We start from the raw sequence: 19,482 nt of genomic DNA, 5'->3' as shown, positions 1-19,482 counted from the left end.
CCTACTGCTCTCTCCTCGTCTGCCCACGTGTTATCGCACACCCCGAGAGCTTCTGGTCAGCGGGGTGGTGGCACCGGGATCCTCATCTCTCCCAAGTGGTCATTCTCTCTTTCTCCCCTTACCCATCTGTCTATCGCCTCCTTTGAATTCCATGCTGTCACAGTTACCAGCCCTTTCAAGCTTAACATCCTTATCATTTATCGCCCTCCAGGTTCCCTTGGAGAGTTCATCAATGAGCTTGATGCCTTGATAAGCTCCTTTCCTGAGGACGGCTCACCTCTCACAGTTCTGGGTGACTTTAACCTCCCCACGTCTACCTTTGACTCATTCCTCTCTGCCTCCTTCTTTCCACTCCTCTCCTCTTTTGACCTCACCCTCTCACCTTCCCCCCTACTCACAAGGCAGGCAATACGCTTGACCTCATCTTTACTAGATGCTGTTCTTCCACTAACCTCATTGCAACTCCCCTCCAAGTCTCCGACCACTACCTTGTATCCTTTTCCCTCTCGCTCTCATCCAACACTTCCCACACTGCCCCTACTCGGATGGTATCGCGCCGTCCCAACCTTCGCTCTCTCTCCCCCGCTACTCTCTCCTCTTCCATCCTATCATCTCTTCCCTCTGCTCAAACCTTCTCCAACCTATCTCCTGATTCTGCCTCCTCAACCCTCCTCTCCTCCCTTTCTGCATCCTTTGACTCTCTATGTCCCCTATCCTCCAGGCCGGCTCGGTCCTCCCCTCCGTCTCCGTGGCTCGACGACTCATTGCGAGCTCACAGAACAGGGCTCCGGGCAGCCGAGCGGAAATGGAGGAAAACTCGCCTCCCTGCGGACCTGGCATCCTTTCACTCCCTCCTCTCTACATTTTCCTCTTCTGTCTCTGCTGCTAAAGCCACTTTCTACCACTCTAAATTCCAAGCATCTGCCTCTAACCCTAGGAAGCTCTTTGCCACCTTCTCCTCCCTCCTGAATCCTCCTCCCCCCCCCCCCCCCTCCTCCCTCTCTGCAGATGACTTCGTCAACCATTTTGAAAAGAAGGTCGACGACATCCGATCCTCGTTTGCTAAGTCAAACGACACCGCCGGTTCTGCTCACACTGCCCTACCCTGTGCTCTGACCTCTTTCTCCCCTCTCTCTCCAGATGAAATCTCGCGTCTTGTGACGGCCGGCCGCCCAACAACCTGCCCGCTTGACCCTATCCCCTCCTCTCTTCTCCAGACCATTTCTGGAGACCTTCTCCCTTACCTCGCTCATCAACTCATCCTTGACCGCTGGCTACGTCCCTTCCGTCTCAAGAGAGCGAGAGTTGCACCCCTTCTGAAAAAACCTACACTCGATCCCTCCGATGTCAACAACTACAGACCAGTATCCCTTCTTTCTTTTCTCTCAAACTCTTGAACGTGCCGTCCTTGGCCAGCTCTCCTGCTATCTCTCTCAGAATGACCTTCTTGATCCAAATCAGTCAGGTTTCAAGACTAGTCATTCAACTGAGACTGCTCTTCTCTGTGTTACGGAGGCGCTCCGCACTGCTGAAGCTAACTCTCTCTCCTCTGCTCTCATCCTTCTAGACCTATCGGCTGCCTTCGATACTGTGAACCATCAGATCCTCCTCTCCACCCTCTCCGAGTTGGGCATCTCCGGCGCAGCCCACGCTTGGATTGCGTCCTACCTGACAGGTCGCTCCTACCAGGTGGAGTGGCGAGAATCTGTCTCCTCACCACATGCTCTCACCATTGGTGTCACCCAGGGCTCTGTTCTAGGCCCTCTCCTATTCTCGCTATACACCAAGTCACTTGGCTCTGTCATAACCTCACATGGTCTCTCCTATCATTGCTATGCAGACGACACACAATTAATCTTCTCCTTTCCCCCTTCTGATAACCAGGTGGCGAATCGCATCTCTGCATGTCTGGCAGACATATCAGTGTGGATGACGGATCACCACCTCAAGCTGAACCTCGGCAAGACGGAGCTGCTCTTCCTCCCGGGGAAGGACTGCCCGTTCCATGATCTCGCCATCACGGTTGACAACTCCATTGTGTCCTCCTCCCAGAGCGCTAAGAACCTTGGCGTGATCCTGGACAACACCCTGTCGTTCTCAACTAACATCAAGGCGGTGGCCCGTTCCTGTAGGTTCATGCTCTACAACATCCGCAGAGTACGACCCTGCCTCACACAGGAAGCGGCGCAGGTCCTAATCCAGGCACTTGTCATCTCCCGTCTGGATTACTGCAACTCGCTGTTGGCTGGGCTCCCTGCCTGTACCATTAAACCCCTACAACTCATCCAGAACGCCGCAGCCCGTCTGGTGTTCAACCTTCCCAAGTTCTCTCACGTCACCACGCTCCTCCGCTCTCTCCACTGGCTTCCAGTTGAAGCTCGCATCCGCTACAAGACCATGGTGATTTCCTACGGAGCTGTGAGGGGAACGGCACCTCAGTACCTTCAGGCTCTGATCAGGCCCTACACCCAAACAAGGGCACTGCGTTCATCCACCTCTGGCCTGCTCGCCTCCCTACCACTGAGGAAGTACAGTTCCCGCTCAGCCCAGTCAAAACTGTTCGCTGCTCTGGCACCCCAATGGTGGAACAAACTCCCTCACGACGCCAGGACAGCGGAGTCAATCACCACCTTCCGGAGACACCTGAAACCCCACCTCTTTAAGGAATACCTAGGATAGGATAAAGTAATCCTTCTGACCCCCCCCCCCCCCCCCTTAAAAGATTTAGATGCACTATTGTAAAGTGGCTGTTCCACTGGATATCTTAAGGTGAATGCACCAATTTGTAAGTCGCTCTGGATAAGAGCGTCTGCTAAATGACTTAAATGTAAATGTAAATCACTGCTCTAGAGGAGATCTGCATGGAGGAATGGGCCAAAATACCAGCAACAGTGTGTGAAAACCTTGTGAAGACTTACAGAAAACGTCTGACCTCTGTCATTGCCAACAAAGGGTATATAACAAAGTAGTGAGATAAACTTTTGTTATTGACCAAATACTTATTTTCCACCATAATTTGCAAATAAATTCATTAAAAATCCTACAATGTGATTTTCTGGATTTTTTTTCTTCTCATTTTGTCTGTCATAGTTGAAGTGTACATATGATGAAAATTACAGGCCTCTCTCATCTTTTTAAGTGGGAGAACTTGCACAATTGGTGGCTGACTAAATACTTTTTTGCCCCACTGTAGCTGACCAACCACGATCAATGTTATCTAGCTAACAATAGGCTATAACCAAGCAAATGGCTCTGAGATAAGAATAATAATATCATGCACGAAACGTTAGCTAGCGAGCCAGCCAGCTAACGTTAGCTAGATAACAGTACACTTCAACTTGAAATGAAACCACTTTCTGTCAAAATAAGAAACGTGTAATATCTGAAAATGTAGCTAGCTAGACCATCTTACCCATCCATATACATCACAGATGCATGCGTCCGGAGACAGGTGTTTTCTCCATCTCCTTAGCTATCATACTCAAATTCCACTGATTTCCAAACTCAGTCCTCCAGAAAGTAGAGAGAAACCCTTCTGCAGTTTTACTATGCGAAACGTTAAAAAAGCAGCATTAGAATTACAGAATTACCTATACATACTGACCAGCAATAGACAGAAGCGTGCTATATGGCAGACCAATTCAAACTGATCTCTCAGCATGTCCAGCCCACTAATTATCTCAGCCAATCATGGCTAGTGGGAAGGTTGCTCACTTTTTCTTTTTCTGTGGCTAAACCAACTAGGCTCATAATTAAACACTTTTCTTAATATTTACAGATGGCATACAAGTTTGTTATTAAGGCACATGAAAGTTCACATGTTCGAGAAGGCATTTCTGCCCAAAAATGCATTTTGATTAAAAGAAGAAGCTCCCCACCCCTTAGCTGCAATCCTTACAAGATAGTGTACCCTGCATGCACAACTCGTGGAATTTCTGGTCTCCGGCAGCATTTGGAACTGCCAAGCAGTTGGATGCTGAGTTCATCTCAGCGTATGCTGCCCTTTATCTTTTGGCCCTGACTGAGACATGGGTCATTCCAGAGGACACTGTTATTCCAGCTGCTCTCTATTCATCTGACTACGTTTTTCTATCATAGTCCGAGAGCATCTGATCGTCGCGGTTGTGGCACAGGGCTACTCATTTCTCCTACGTGGAGATTTTGTCTTTTCTCCCTCTCTCACCTGTCCATGTCCTCACTTGTCCACTCATGCTTAACAATGTTGTCATCTACAACCCACCAGGTGCCCTTAGAGTAGCGTTTCCCTCTGTTCTCGGGTCCGGTTGCACGTTTTGGTTTTTGCCCTAACACTACACAGCTGATTAAAGATTGATGATTAATTGCTTATTTGAATCAGCTGTGTAGTGCAAGGGCAAAAACAAAATGTGCACCCTTTGGCGTCCCAAGGATCGAGTATGAGAAACCCTGCCTTAGAGTGTTCCTTAACTTCTTATGGCTGCAGCCCGGTGTCGGTACACTTATGACAACAGCCAGCTCAAGTGCAGGGCGCGAAATTCAAAAGATATTTTTAAAAAATATTTAACTTTCACACATTAACAAGTCCAATACAGCATATGAAAGGTACACATCTTGTGAATCCAGCCAACATGTCCGATTTCTAAAATGTTTTACAGCGAAAACACCACGTATATTTATGTTAGCTCACCACCAAATACAAAAAAGGACAGACATTTTTCATAGCACAGGTAGCATGCACAAAGCCAACCTAACTAACCAAGAACCAACCAAACTAACCAACAAACAAGTTCATCAGATGACAGCCTTCTAACATGTTATTCAATAAAAATGTGCATATTTCAGGTATAAATCATAGTTTACATTGCAGCTACAATCAGAAATTGCAACGAAAGCAGACAGAATAATTACAGACACCAACGCCAAATACCTAAATACTCATAAAACATTTCTGAAAAATACATAGTGTACAGCAAATGAAAGACAGGTATCTTGTGATTCCAGCCAATATTTCTGATTTATTAAGTGTTTTACAGCGAAAACACAATATAGCGTTATATTAGCTTACCACAATAGCCAGAAACACAAGCCATTTCCCAGTAGCAAAAGTTAGCGATCGTAACAAACCAGTAAAAGATATATAATTTTTGACTAACCTTGATATTCTTCATCAGATGACAGTCCTATAACATCAGGTTATACATACACTTATGTTTTGTTCGAAAATGTGCATATTTAGAGCTGAAATTAGTGGTTATACATTGTGCTAACGTAGCTACTTTTTCCCACAATGTCCAGATTTTTTTCTGACACTTTTTCTGACACACATATTCTGACCAAATAGATATTCATAAACATAACTAAAAAATACATGTTGTATAGGAAATGTTAGATACACTAGTTCTTAATGCAATCGCCGTGTTAGAATTCTAAAAATAACTTCATTACCACATAAGGCTTACGTTATGTCGACCGAGTGCCCAAAACCTGGGCGCAAAACTAATAGTACACAGTTCGACAGATATATGAAATAACATCATAAAATGGGTCCTACTTTGCTGATCTTCCATCAGGATGTTGTACAAGGTGTCCTTTGTCAAGAACAATCGTTGTTTGGATTTAGAACGTCCTTTTCCCTCTTGAATTAGCAAGCGCACTAGCCAAGTGGCGCGAAGCTCTCCTTTCTGAACAAAGGCACACAACGCAACACGCTTAACGTCCCGAATAAATTTCAAAAATCTAATAAAACTATATTGAAAAAACATACTTTACGATGATATTGTCACATGTATCAAATAAAATCAAAGCCGGAGATAGTAGTTGTCTATAACGAAAGCTATTCAGAAGGCAAATCCAGGTCCACCCTCGCGCCTTCCTGAAAACAGGAAATGGGTGACACGTCATTCCAAGAGGACGTATTCCATCTCAGACCAAGATAAACACTCCATTTCTTCTCTCACTGCATCTTGACATCCAGGGGAAGGTGTATGACGTGCATGTATACTATTAGGTATCATGCCCATTTATAGGCAGGACCTAGAAGAGGGCATCGATTTCAGATTTTCCACTTCCTGGTCAGGAAGTTTGTGCCAGATGAGTTCTGTTTTACTCACAGATATAATTCAAACGGTTTTAGAAACTAGAGAGTGTTTTCTATCAAATAGTAATAATAATATGCATATTGTACGAGCAAGAATTGAGTACGAGGCCGTTTGAAATGGGCACCTTTTATCTGGCTACTCAATACTGCCCCTGCAGCCCAAACAGGTTAACCTCTCTTGGGTAGGGGGCAGCTATTTTCACCTCCGGATGAAAAGCTTGCCCAAAGTAAACTGCCTATTACTCAGGCCCAGAACATAGGATATGCATATAATTGGTAGATGTGGATAGAAAACACTCTAAAGTTTCTAAAACTGTTTTGAATAATGTCTGTGAGTATAACAGAACTGATATGGCAGAAGAAACCCCAAGGACAAACCATCCAGGGGGGAAAGAAATTGAGCTCATAGGATTTTCCAATAGGTTTCTATGGGATACCCTTATTATTAGGAACCTGGTTGCAGTTCCTATGGCTTCCACTAGATGTCAACAGTCTTTAGAAATTGTTTGATGTTTTTCTTTTGAGAAATTAGGAAGTAGTCCTATTTATTGTAAGTGTCACTTCAGGTGGACTTCACATTGTTTTTATCCGGTATTAGAAACAGTTTATTCCGTCTTAAATTTTATCGATTATTTACGTTTTAGGGTACCTGAGGTTGGATTAGGAATGTTGTTTGAAATGTTTGGACCAAGTTTACAGGTAACCTATTAGATACTTTGTAGGCCTGTTGGGCGAGTTGAAACCGGTGTATTTCTGAATCAAACGTGCCAAATAAATTGACATTTTTGGGACATAAAGAAGGACATTATCGAACAAAATGACCATTTGTGATGTTTCTGGTACACAGAAGAAGATCTTCAAAGATAAGGCATTAATTATATCGCTATTTCTGACTTTTGTGGCGCACCTGCCTGGTTGAAATATGATTTTCATGTGTTGTTATGCGGGGCGCTGTCCTCAGATAATCGCATGGTTTGCTTTCGCCGTAAAGCCTTTTTGAAATCTGAAACAGCGGCTGGATTAACAAGAAGTTACGCTTTATTTTGATGTATAACACATATTTTCAAGAATGTTAAATATTTGAATTTGGTATTTTTGAATTTCACGCTCTGCAATTTCACCGGATGTTGTCCAGGTGGGACGCTACCTGCCCATAAGAAGTTTTTAATGAGCTAGACATCTTGATAAGCAAATTTCTGACGATGGCTCACCGTTCTTAGTACTTGTCGTTTGCAACCTCCTGATGTCTGCCTTCGATTAATTTCTTTCCAACTCTCTCTTTTCCCTCCTTGCCTCTGTTGATATCACGCTTTTCCAGCCCCCTCCGACTCACAAGGCAGGCAATTTGCTTGAACTCATCTTACTAGAGGCTATTCACCTACTAATTTCACAACAACCCCCCTCCAGGTCTCTGATCACTACTTTGTTTCCTTCTCTTTCTCCCTTTCCTCCAACTCTATCCACTCATACCCTTCCCAGATGGTCATGTGCCGTCGCAATCTTCGCTCTCTCTCTCACACTACAATCTCATCTTCAATACAATCATCTCTCCCTTCTGCTAAATCCTTCTCCCTCCTGTCTCCTAAATCTGCTTCTTCAACCCTACTCTCCTCCGTTTCCGTATCCTCTGACTCACACTGTCCTATGACTCACTGTCTGTTTCCGCATGACTCACACTGTCCTCACACACTGTCTGTTTCCGCATCCTATGACTTCCGCATCCTATGACTCACACAGGTCTGCGGAGTAGCGGAGCAAAAATGGAGTAAAACTAAACTTCTGAAGGACCTATCATCCTTCCACTCCCTCCTCTCTACCTTCTCTTTCTCTGTATCTGCTGCTAAAGCCACTTTCTATCACTCTAAATTTCAAGCTTCTGCCTTTAATCTAGGAAAATATTTTTCCATCTTCTCCTCCCTCCTTAATCCTCCACCCCCTCCCCGTCCCTCCTCCCTCTCTGCCGACAACTTTGTCAACCAAGTTTGACGATATCCGCTCATCATTCACTCAGTATTTTGAGTCCACTGGTCCCACTCACACAGAATCATAGGCCTTGACCTTTTGCCAATCTCTCTCTCCAGATGAAATCCTGTAACTAGTGAGGTCCGGCCGCCTGACAACCTGCCCACTCAACGTCGTCCCTTCCCTTCTCCAGACCATCTCTGGAGACCTTCACCCATTCCTCACTTTCCTCATCAACTCATCCCTGACCACTGGCTGCATCCCCTCTAACTTCAAAATGAGTCATGAGTCGCTCCCCTTCTCAAGAAACCAACTCTCGAATCATTTGACGTGAAAAACTTCAGACCAGTATCCCTTCTTTTTTTTCATTACAAAAAACTTGGGCGTGCTGTCTGTGACTAACTCTCTCGATATCTCTCTCAGAACAATCTTCTTGACCCTAACCAGTCAGGCTTCAAGACGGTTTACTGAACCGAGACTGCGCTTCGCTGTGTCATGGAGGCTCTCAGCACTGCCAAAGCTAAATCTCTATCCCCTGTTCTCATACTCCTAAATCTGTCTGCTGCCTCCAACACTGTGAATCATCAGATCCTATAAATCACAAAACAACCTAGTGTTATATAACACAAAACTATCTTCAACCTAATGTTATACAGTGCATTCAGAAAGTATTCAGACTTTTTTCACATGTTGTTACGTTACAGCCTTATTCTAAAATGAATTAAAGAAAAATAATCCTCAGCAATCTACATACAATACCCCATAATGACAAAGCGAGAAAAAAAGGGAAATTTTAGCAAATGTATTAAACATAATAAACAGAAATACATTGTTTACATAAGTATACGGACCCTTTTCTATGAGACTCGAAATTGAACTCGGGTGCATCCTGTTTCCATTGATCATCCTTGGGATGTTTTTACAACTTGATTGGAGTCCAGCTGTGGTAATTGAATGGACTTTATTTGGAAAGGCACACACCTGTCTATATAAGGTCCCACAGCTGACATTGCATATCAGAGCAAAAACCAAGCCATGAGGTTGAAGAAATTGTCCGTAGAGCTCCGAGACAGGAAGGGTACCAAAAGAACACAGTGGCCTCCAAAATTCCTAAATGGAAAAAGTTTGGAACCAGCAAGGCTCTTCCTAGAGCTGGCCTCCCAGCCAAACTGAGCAATCGGGGGAGAAGGGCCTTGGCCATTGAGGTGACCAAGAACCTGATGGTCACTCTAACAGAGCTCTAGACTTCCTCTGTGGAGATGGGAGAAACTTTCAGAATTACAACCATCTCTGCAGCACCCCACCAATCAGGCATTTATGGTAGAGTGGCAAGATGTTAGCTACTCCTCAGTAAAAGGCACATGACAGCCCGCTTGGAGTTTGCCAAAAGGCACCTAAAGATTCTCAGACCATGACAAACAATATTATCTGCTGATGAAAACAAGATTGAACTCTCTGGCCTGAATGACAAGTGTCACGCCTGGAGGAAACCTCACACCATCCCTACGGTGAAGCATGGTGGCGGCAGCAACATGCTGTGGGGATGTTTTTCAGAGGCAGGGACTGGGAGACTAGTCAGGATCGAGGGAAAGATGAATGGAGCAAAGTACAGAGAGATCCTTAATGAAAACCTGCTCCAGAGCAGTCAGGACCACAGACTGGGGCAAAGATCTCTGTTAGAGTGACCATCGGGTTCTTGGTCACCTTCTCCCCCGATTGGGTGACCAGCTCTAGGAAGAGTCTTGGTGTTTCTGTGCCTCAACACAATCCTGTATTGGAGCTCTACGGACATGGCTTGGTTTTTGCTCTGACATGCACTGTCAAATGTTATAGACTGGTGTGTGCCTTTCCAAATCATGTCCAATCAATTGAATTTACCACAGGTGGACTCCAATCAAGGATGATCAATGGAAACAGGATGCACCTGAGCTCAATTTCGAGTCTCATAGAAAAGGGTCTGAATACTCATGTAAATAAGGTATTTCTGTATTATATATATTTTTTTAGAAATGTTCGCTATGGGGAATTATGTGTAGATTGATGAGGAAAAAATTGTTGGGGGGTCTGGATACCTTCCAAAGGCACTGTGTATAGAAATGATAAAAGACATACAAATTTACACAAATTGTGGACTGCATGTCAGCTGTAGGGCACATAACGTGTTCAGTCAGTGTGCAGTAAGTACATGGTGTAAGCAGTGAGGGTTCAAACGTAGATCCCAGCTGCTCCCCAATCAGGCCTCAGTGTGAAATAGAGCTTCAGGTCCTCATGAATATTCATTTACAGCTTTTGAATGGAGCTAATTCAAATGAGCCCAAATAGGAGAGAGAGTAGCAACTGTTGACATATACAGTAGGTGGTCAAATTAAAGAAGGTTGGAAATGTAAATATTGGATGGTGATAATAAGTTTGAGCTTTGGGTCAGAGACTTACAAGACATATATTTTAAGTCACATGTACTTATTCACAGTTTAATCCTGCATAAAATATCCAGTATTATACAACTATTAGGTTATATAAGGTAAAATGAGCTATCAGAATACATTTTGTACATTCTGGTTTTGTTGCTCAGATGAGCAATATTCGAATGAGTCTACAATATGTCACAACTTCCGCCAACATCTCTCATGCGTCTAATGTGTTGATTTCCTCTTATTGTAAATGCACTGTTTTTCTTGGGGAGTTTAGAGGGCAGAATGCACTGATTGGGAAGTCGCCAGTCCGGTCAGGTCCTTAGACTCAACACAATGACAGGATGTGATGTCACAGAGTGCCAGGGGGTAGCTGGGTAGTTGTCAGTCATACTCCAGTTTCCAATCTGCAGATTGGCATTTTGCTCCACACTGGGCCGCTTTCTTGCTGCCTGGTAACCAGGCTCGACGTGGTAACCAGGCCTCAGGAAATGAAAAGGGTCGGGAAAATTCAGGCTCAAGCGCTATCAGATGGAAGTAAATGTGGGGTCACTTTATTTGGTTCCTTTTGTGGTGAGCACTGCCACGCTACTGAGCGAGGTCCTTCATGTGTGTGCTCTAGGAGCTCAGCTGTTTTGTGAATTGGTTGCCGCACTGCATGTCCTTACCCAGAGGGTAAAAAACATAATGGTATGACTATAACTACTGTTCCCTGAAGGAGGGACACATGGTACACCATACTATGGGGAGACGAACTCTCGCGACTTCGGTTGAAGGATTTACAATCACGCCTGACAAGGCCAATAAATATGCGCCTTGCTGGAAGCCCCGCCTTCCACAGGTAATAAGCGTGAGGCTCGGATTCATTCCTTCAATTTAATACCGCTCTTCACCGAGCCCAGGAATGGGGGCGTTGTGGTGCCAAACACTTGTTACACCTCATTTCCCTCCTCAGGGAACAGTAGTTAGTCTTAACTTTACGTTCCCTTTCAGTCAGACAACTTCAGTACAACATACTATGGGGAAATATAACATGCCCTAAGTTCTCCCAACGGATACTACATTAAACGACCCTAGGCAGACCACCCAGATCTGACTCCCGCCAGATGCGTCAGTCGGGGTATTGCGTACACGGCACACTGCCTAGTTACTTTTCCCTGTCCCAGCTGTAAGCACACTTAAAAGGTAAGGACCTGAGAATGCTAGCCCCTGCTTGGAAAGCTCCTGTAGGAACATAAGGCTGTCCCTCACTCCTTTATCTTGGCACCAAAGCTTTAACACTTGCCACTTATATGCATGCAACCCTCTCGTGGAGGGTGCCCTTGCAGACTGAATGGTAGCAATAACAGGTCGCTCCTACCAGGTGGCGTGGCGTGGCGAGAATCTGTCTCAGCACCACGTGCTCTCACCACTGGTGTCCCCCAGGGCTCTGTTCTAGGCCCTCTCCTTTTCTCGCTATACACCAAGTCACTTGGCTCTGTCATATCCTCACATGGTCTCTCCTATCATTGCTATGCAGACGACACACAATTAATCTTCTCCTTTCCCCCTTCTGATAACCAGGTGGCGAATCGCATCTCTGCATGTCTGGCAGACATATCAGTGTGGATGACGGATCACCACCTCACCACCCCCTGAACCTCGCCAAGACGGAGCTGCTCTTCCTCCCGGGGAAGGACTGCCCGTTCCATGATCTCGCCATCACGGTTGACAACTCCATTGTGTCCTCCTCCCAGAGCGCTAAGAACCTTGGCGTGATCCTGGACAACACCCTGTCGTTCTCAACTAACATCAAGGCGGTGGCCCGTTCCTGTAGGTTCCTGCTCTACAACATTCGTAGAGTACGACCCTGCCTCACACAGGAAGCGGCGCAGGTCCTAATCCAGGCACTTGTCATCTCCCGTCTGGATTACTGCAACTCGCTGTTGGCTGGGCTCCCTGCCTGTGCCATTAAACCCCTACAACTCATCCAGAACGCCGCAGTCCGTCTGGTGTTCAACCTTCCCAAGTTCTCCCACGTCACCCCGCTCCTCCGCTCTCTCCACTGGCTTCCAGTTGAAGCTCGCATCCGCTACAAGACCATGGTGCTTGCCTACGGAGCTGTGAGGGGAACGGCACCTCCGTACCTTCAGGCTCTGATCAGGCCCTACACCCAAACAAGGGCACTGCGTTCATCCACCTCTGGCCTGCTCGCCTCCCTACCTCTGAGGAAGTACAGTTCCCGCTCAGCCCAGTCAAAACTGTTCGCTGCTCTGGCACCCCAATGGTGGAACAAACTCCCTCACGACGCCAGGTCAGCGGAGTCAATCACCACCTTCCGGAGACACCTGAAACCCCACCTCTTTAAGGAATGCCTAGGATAGGATAAAGTAATCCTTCTACCCCCCCCCCCCCTTAAAAGATTTAGATGCACTATTGTAAAGTGGCTGTTCCACTGGATATAAGGTGAATGTACCAATTTGTAAATAACTTAAATGTAAATGTAAATGTAATAATATTCTCTAGCCATCAGATTGGCCCTCACAGGGGCCTGACCTACAGGAACCAAATCTCTCGCTTGCCAAATCTGCCCATGTACCTGGGACAACAGGGCCCTGCACAACGGGAGTTGCCACAGGTCCCTGCATAAAAGGCGAGTGAACTCCGTGAACCAAGGCTGCCAAAATAATAAATGGTAAGCCCTCCCGGGAGACCCGCTCCAACGTGGGCTAAATCAAAACCACTGGCGGAAATGCTTAAACGAGGGTTACGAGGTCACTGGTGCGCCAGAGCATCCGTTCCCAATTTAGCACCCGGGTCCCTCATTGAAAAAACAGACGACAACACGTTTTCTCACTATACGTAAAGGTAAAAAGATGCATAGATCGTTACGTACAGTGTTGTCTATTTTTCTCAGTGAGGGACCCGAGTGCCCCATTGGGAACTGATGCTCTGGCGCACCAGTGGCCTCGGACCCTACTTTAACTCTGCCGAAATGTTTCCCTACCTGGTAAACCACCCAGGGGTGTAGCCTCCACTCCTGAGAGAGAGGGTCCCACCTGGATAAAACATCTGCACCAGAGGCAACCGGGGACATGCGTCGCCCAAAGCAAGAGCATGTGCGCACTTCGCCCCAGCAATAGAGAGTGAGCCAAGGTTAGGAGGGAGAGGTACAGAGTCTCTCCCCAAATTTCTGATGCATGCCACCACCGACATATTGTCAGTTCAGACCAGCAAAAGCTTGCCCGACAAAAGCCAGTCGGCTGTAATGGCCGGCAGCTCTTGAGCAATTTGTAGGTCATTCTAGGCACATAGGCTTTTCTAAACCAGGAATTACTGGCTGTACCATCTGTCATAGATCGTTGACATAAGAACCCACTCGGATTGCCATTTTGTGGACTGGGAGAGATTGGTTCTTTTCCATTTCCACCACTCTTGACAACCGTGTGTCTGAATGTGGAGAAGGGACACTTTTCATCGATCTCACACGTGGCAGACACAACACTTTTGACACCCATGAACACTGTGGGGTTGAAAAAATTGTGTTTATGTGCCAAGGTTTGCCTAAAACCTGACCCACTCTGGCGATCAGTGACGTACCCCGATTGGCAGTGCCACCTGTTGTCACAACGGGCCTCACTTGGTTTAGGCGGTAAGATGCGTTCCAATCCAATCAAATTTCCAGGAATGAAAAGCGCAGAGCTGGAGAAAGACAGCAAATTTCAGGGTTCCTATGAACCCAGAGACTTTGTGGGGGATAATAGCAAGGTCGTGTCCAACCCTGCTTGTTCCCTTGACTCATAGGGACTAGTGAGCTACAGGCAGGAATCAGCAATGAATCCAAGTAATGTGCCACCTATGCGGGATGGGTGCCCTTTTGTGGACAGAGAGTGAATTGACCAATTTATTACTCCCAGCTTGGGGAGATTAATATAGCCCTTGTATCCCGTGAACACCATGAAACGTGGGGTACCAGAGGGGCATTAAACATGGACAAGCTTCCAACAAACGTGCTTCCGTGAGACTATATAGCATGCACGAAGCCCGGGCCACTTATGGGCACAGAGGGCTGACGTATTACCCTGTTTGCCATACTAAACGTGGGGCACTGTTCACACACTAATCTTGTTGGGGAGCCGTGCAGATGATCAGGGGCTACTTCCTCATTGGACGAGCACACAAGCTCTGCTTTCCCTACTCCCTCAAACTAGGAATTTAAAATAGGAATACTAGTAAAATTCATTCAACAAAAGATGTGCATGCTAGCCAAAGTTAGCCAGGAGGCTCTTTATTATAAGCTAGGCTAGCTAACGTCTTTGACCACAGCACAATCCGTTTAGATTAACCAAGTTACTTAAAGCTACGTATACTAAACAAGAGAGCTCCTCAAGCAACAACACCGTAGGGACGCAGGAATAACTAGTAGTAGCTAGCTCACCTCTACGAGTTAACTTAGCACGCTATGCAGTGCTTGTTAGCTAGTCTGGTCTCAAGTCTACGTAGGACTGGATCACGAGGTGGGACCCGGAAACTTCTGGGAAGAGAGGCAAGCGGTGCTTAACCACGGCAGACACAGGCAGCGGGGGGGATACTCACAGAACCTGGTCTCACTCTCTCTTCGAGTAGTCTCCCGTAACCGGCCTCAGAGCGCACCGGAGCTAGGATACATTCGACCCGACCAACAACCAAAACCATCTCCACATCCCACAACTCAGACTCAGCCGAGGTACTGGTACCCGGGAGAGGAAGTCACTATCGGAAACGGCAAGCCCCCTAAAGAATGCTACACGATTTTCAGGAGAATCTGTGCCACAGACTAGTAGGGGTACAGTACCAGCCGTTCCCTAGTCTTGCACACAAACTGATTAGAGCGATTGCAGCCTGAGTATGTGCCGAGCTGAAACATACAAGACAACAAATGTGAGTATATTTTCATTCATTTGGGCATGGTCCCAAACCCAAACCTGCCTTGTTAGCCTTCATCGTTTTGTTTACATTAGTCATCTTACTTATGTCTTTATCCAAGCCAAGCAATTCAAAGAATAACTAATTGTTTGTGATTAGGAAACACATGAGAACCATATAAACATCATTACACAATGTCCAGGGGGTGAGCACGCTTTACTACTAAGGGACAATTTAGTTGGTACAACGTACGATGGCCTCGTGTTCCAATTGTTTGTTGTAGTGTGACTCGTTCCTGTTCACACTGAGGTGAAAGGCAGAATAATGAATCATTAAGGAAATGAATCCAAGCCTCAGGCTTATTACGTGTGAAAGACAGAGCTTCCAGCGAGGCACGAATTTCATTGGCCTTCAACTGAAGTCATGAGTGTCAACTCCCCATAGTATGTTGTACCGAAGTTGACTGACTGAAAGGGAACCCAGGAAGGGGAAAAACACGATGTGCCTTTTAATTGTTGTCTTTGATTTCAAATTAGTTTTCCACTGAAGCATTTTCTGAAAATATCTTGGTAGGTTTGGAGAACGTCTCGAACTCCATCATGTCTAACCAGCAGCAGCAGCAGCAGTCACATCATACCAGAACATGTCTTTGAAGATACAATTCCATGCTCTGGTGTCACTTTTAGAACTTGGGGACAGTAAGAGTGAAATTAGACAATTGCATTGTATTAATCTCGGGCACCCAAAACAAAAATCGAATAACGTATTTGCTTTAGATGCTTAAGTTCTGAGGGAGACATGTTAGAAAAGATATTAACACGATTAGCGAAGTCTGCACTCCTTTAAACAGAAACTCTCAGCCAGTTTCAGGCAAGTCTGTGGACAAAATGTCCACTGCCCTACAGAAATTAGAAAAATCATAGTTCCGGAAACAAAGTTCCTCATTAGTCATCACATCCCACAGTCTGTCGACAGACGCTACTACCATTTATGTTGTCCACGAGATTAGCATTGCACTGATTTGATGTGTCATGGATAGTCAGTGGCTTATGCAGTGGTCTATCCAACCAGCTTTTGTTGAACTTTCTGCCACATCATGTGAGCCAATCCCATGAACCCTTTTAACTACCTGCCACTGTTTGACAGCCAATCGCAGGACAGTACTGCCTGTGGGTTGCGGGAACTGAGGGCCAGGGCAGAGGCCCTCCCTGCAGAAAGGGGAGTCTGCTCTGCGACTGAATCGAACCCATGGAATCGGGGTCAGGGTTTTGCTTGGCAGGCTTCCAGCTTCATGAACTAATGGGGGGGAACTGGGGGAGGGAAAGGAATGAGGAGATAAAAGAGAACAGGAACACGGCAGTGTTTTGAACTCCAGTTGTGCGTCATAGAGATGTATGGAGCACTGCACTGGGACTGAAGGGGGGCCGGAGTGAGGCCTGTCCTGGGGTAGGAACCTCCCTGCTGTCCATCTCACCACCATCAAAATTACAGTGGTTTCTGGGTCATAAAGTCTTTCATAACATGCATGGGGAGATATAAATATTTGTTTCCCCTTCCTTTCTCTCTTCCTGACTTTCTACAGTACTGTGCATCCACACTTGTATTATTCCATTTTACTTCCTGTGTCCCTCTGACTCTCCCCTTCTCAACCTCTATTCAAACTATCACTCTATTGTCTGATTTTTATTAACTGGAGATTTAATGTGGTGCTATGTTTTCATTTGGCCCGTGTGGGAGGATTTGTGTGTGTACCTGTGTGCATGGAAACCATGTGTTTGATTCATTTGATACCATTGCACTATTCCGCTCCAGCCATTCCCACGAGCCTGTCCTCCCCAATTAAGGTGCCACCAACCTCCTGTAGTGTGTACATATGCCAGCATTTGTGCATGTGTGTGTGCTTGCATACATGTACATGTGTGTGTGTGTGTGTGGACCGCTCTCTGAGCCTACTGTTGATTCAGCTAGAACCTCCCTGAATGCCTGACTGCCAACTGACAGCATCTGTCACTGGGTGCCGGGCTTGTAATCATGACTTAATAAGGCCAGGAAATAAGGAGAGAAAGAGAAAACACACTTTTGGTCAGAGTGGAGGGAGTGTAGCAGAGCAGAGGTGCTCAGGGCTGGGGAATGTAGAAGGGGAATATGGGTTCTGGGCTAAGGGTTTGGTTTCATCCAGCTCTCCGTCCATGGCCCCTTCAGAGACAGAGTTTGAACATGAGAAATAATTTGGCCTGTGTTAACTTTAACCAGAGGAAGCATGATCTGAAAATAGAGGGACAGGGATGGTGGACTTACAAAGTTATGTGGGTGCCCTTGCTGGCCTATTCCTATTACAAAGAGAAGCTGTATTTTCCACTGACCATCCTTTAGTTTCTCAGTCCTGGTCTAATATTTCCGTGTTCTGAAAGAACAGGGCTGTCTGAAGTAAGACCTTCAGTGAGGTTTAATTTCCCTGTACGTATCTCACACCATTCTCAAACCACACAGTCATCCATAGGTACTTCCTGTGCACATCTATGGCACTTTCTGATCTCTTCAGTGGTAACAAACTTTAAAGGCTAACAAACTCTCTGACCCTTAACCCAACACACCCCCTCAGTGAGAAACATATTTATTTCAAACCTCATCCATTAAAAATGTTGTTTAATGAGGGCAAAGAAAGTGTGCAAAGCCTGGTAATTACAGCAAAAGAAAACAGTCTTTAAAAACGCTCTGTGTATGGCTGAGACGCAACTTCAAGATTCACAATCCAAAAGCAGAGGGACTGAAAGATATTTTTGCCTTGTCAATTGTGTAATAATGTTAATAAATTCCCCATTTACGCATGTGTTAAAGCTATAAAGCAATTTTCCATAAAGGTTGCATATAAAATAAAGCAGTTGAGTAGGAACATTTACATATAGCATATTTCCAGTTGACCACTTCAGTAGAGTATTTTCCCAAGGGACTAAAGTGAGAGTCGTAACGAATGGAAAAACATAACGGATCCTGGTGTGTTGGCCATCATACCGGTGGGTGTAAGTCCTGATATGAAGAATTTCATTCCAAAACACTATATGTTCATTTTCAGAAATGTTGTTTTATAAGCTTATGAAAGAGATTGGTGTCGTTTTTTCACTATCTAACCATGGCATGGGGTTGTTCAACGACAGACATGTTAAACAGTGCAATAATCAACATCTAAAACAGTATTACTAATGCAAAAAAAAAAATATATATATATATATATATATATATATATATATATATATATATATATATATATATATATATACAGTATCAAATCAAGTTTATTTTATATAGCCGTTCGTACATCAGCTAATATCTCAAAGTGCTGTACAGAAACCCAGCCTAAAACCCCAAACAGCAAGCAATGCAGGTGTAGAAGCGCGGCGGCTAGGAAAAACTCCCTAGAAAGGCCAAAACCTAGGAAGAAACCTAGAGAGGAAACAGGCTATGAGGGGTGGCCAATCCTCTTCTGGCTGTGCCGGGTGGAGATTATAACAGAACATGGCCAAGATGTTCAAATGTTCATAAATGACCAGCATGGTCAAATAATAATCAGGAGTAAATGTCAGTTGGCTTTTCATAGCCGATCATTAAGAGTATCTCTACCGCTCCTGCGGTCTCTAGAGAGTTGAAAACAGCAGGTCTGGGACAGGTAGCACGTCCGATGGACAGGTCAGGGTTCCATAGCCGCAGGCAGAACAGTTGAAACTGGAACAGCAGCAAGGCCAGGTGGACTGGGGACAGCAAGGAGTCATCATGCCCGGTAGTCCTGACGTATGGTCCTACGGCTCAGGTCCTCCGAGAGAGAGAAAGAAAGAGAGAAGGAGAGAATTAGAGAGAGCATACTTAAATTCACATAGGACACTGGATAAGACAGGAGAAGTACTCCAGATATAGCCAACTGACCCTAGCCCCACGACACAAACTGCTGCAGCATAAATACTGGAGGCTGAGACAGGAGGGGTCAGGAGACACTGTGGCCCCATTCGAAGATACCCCCGGACAGGGCCAAACAGGAAGGATATAACCCCACCCACTTTGCCAAAGCACAGCCCCCACACCACTAGATATCTTCAACCACCAACTTACCATCCTGAGACAAGACCGAGTATAGCCCACAAAGATCTCCACCACAGC

The sequence above is a fragment of the Salvelinus fontinalis genome, chromosome 37 (genome assembly GCF_029448725.1).
Source record: "Salvelinus fontinalis isolate EN_2023a chromosome 37, ASM2944872v1, whole genome shotgun sequence".
NCBI classification, from domain to species: Eukaryota; Metazoa; Chordata; class Actinopteri; order Salmoniformes; family Salmonidae; genus Salvelinus; species Salvelinus fontinalis.
This window is presented reverse-complemented; position numbering follows the sequence as displayed.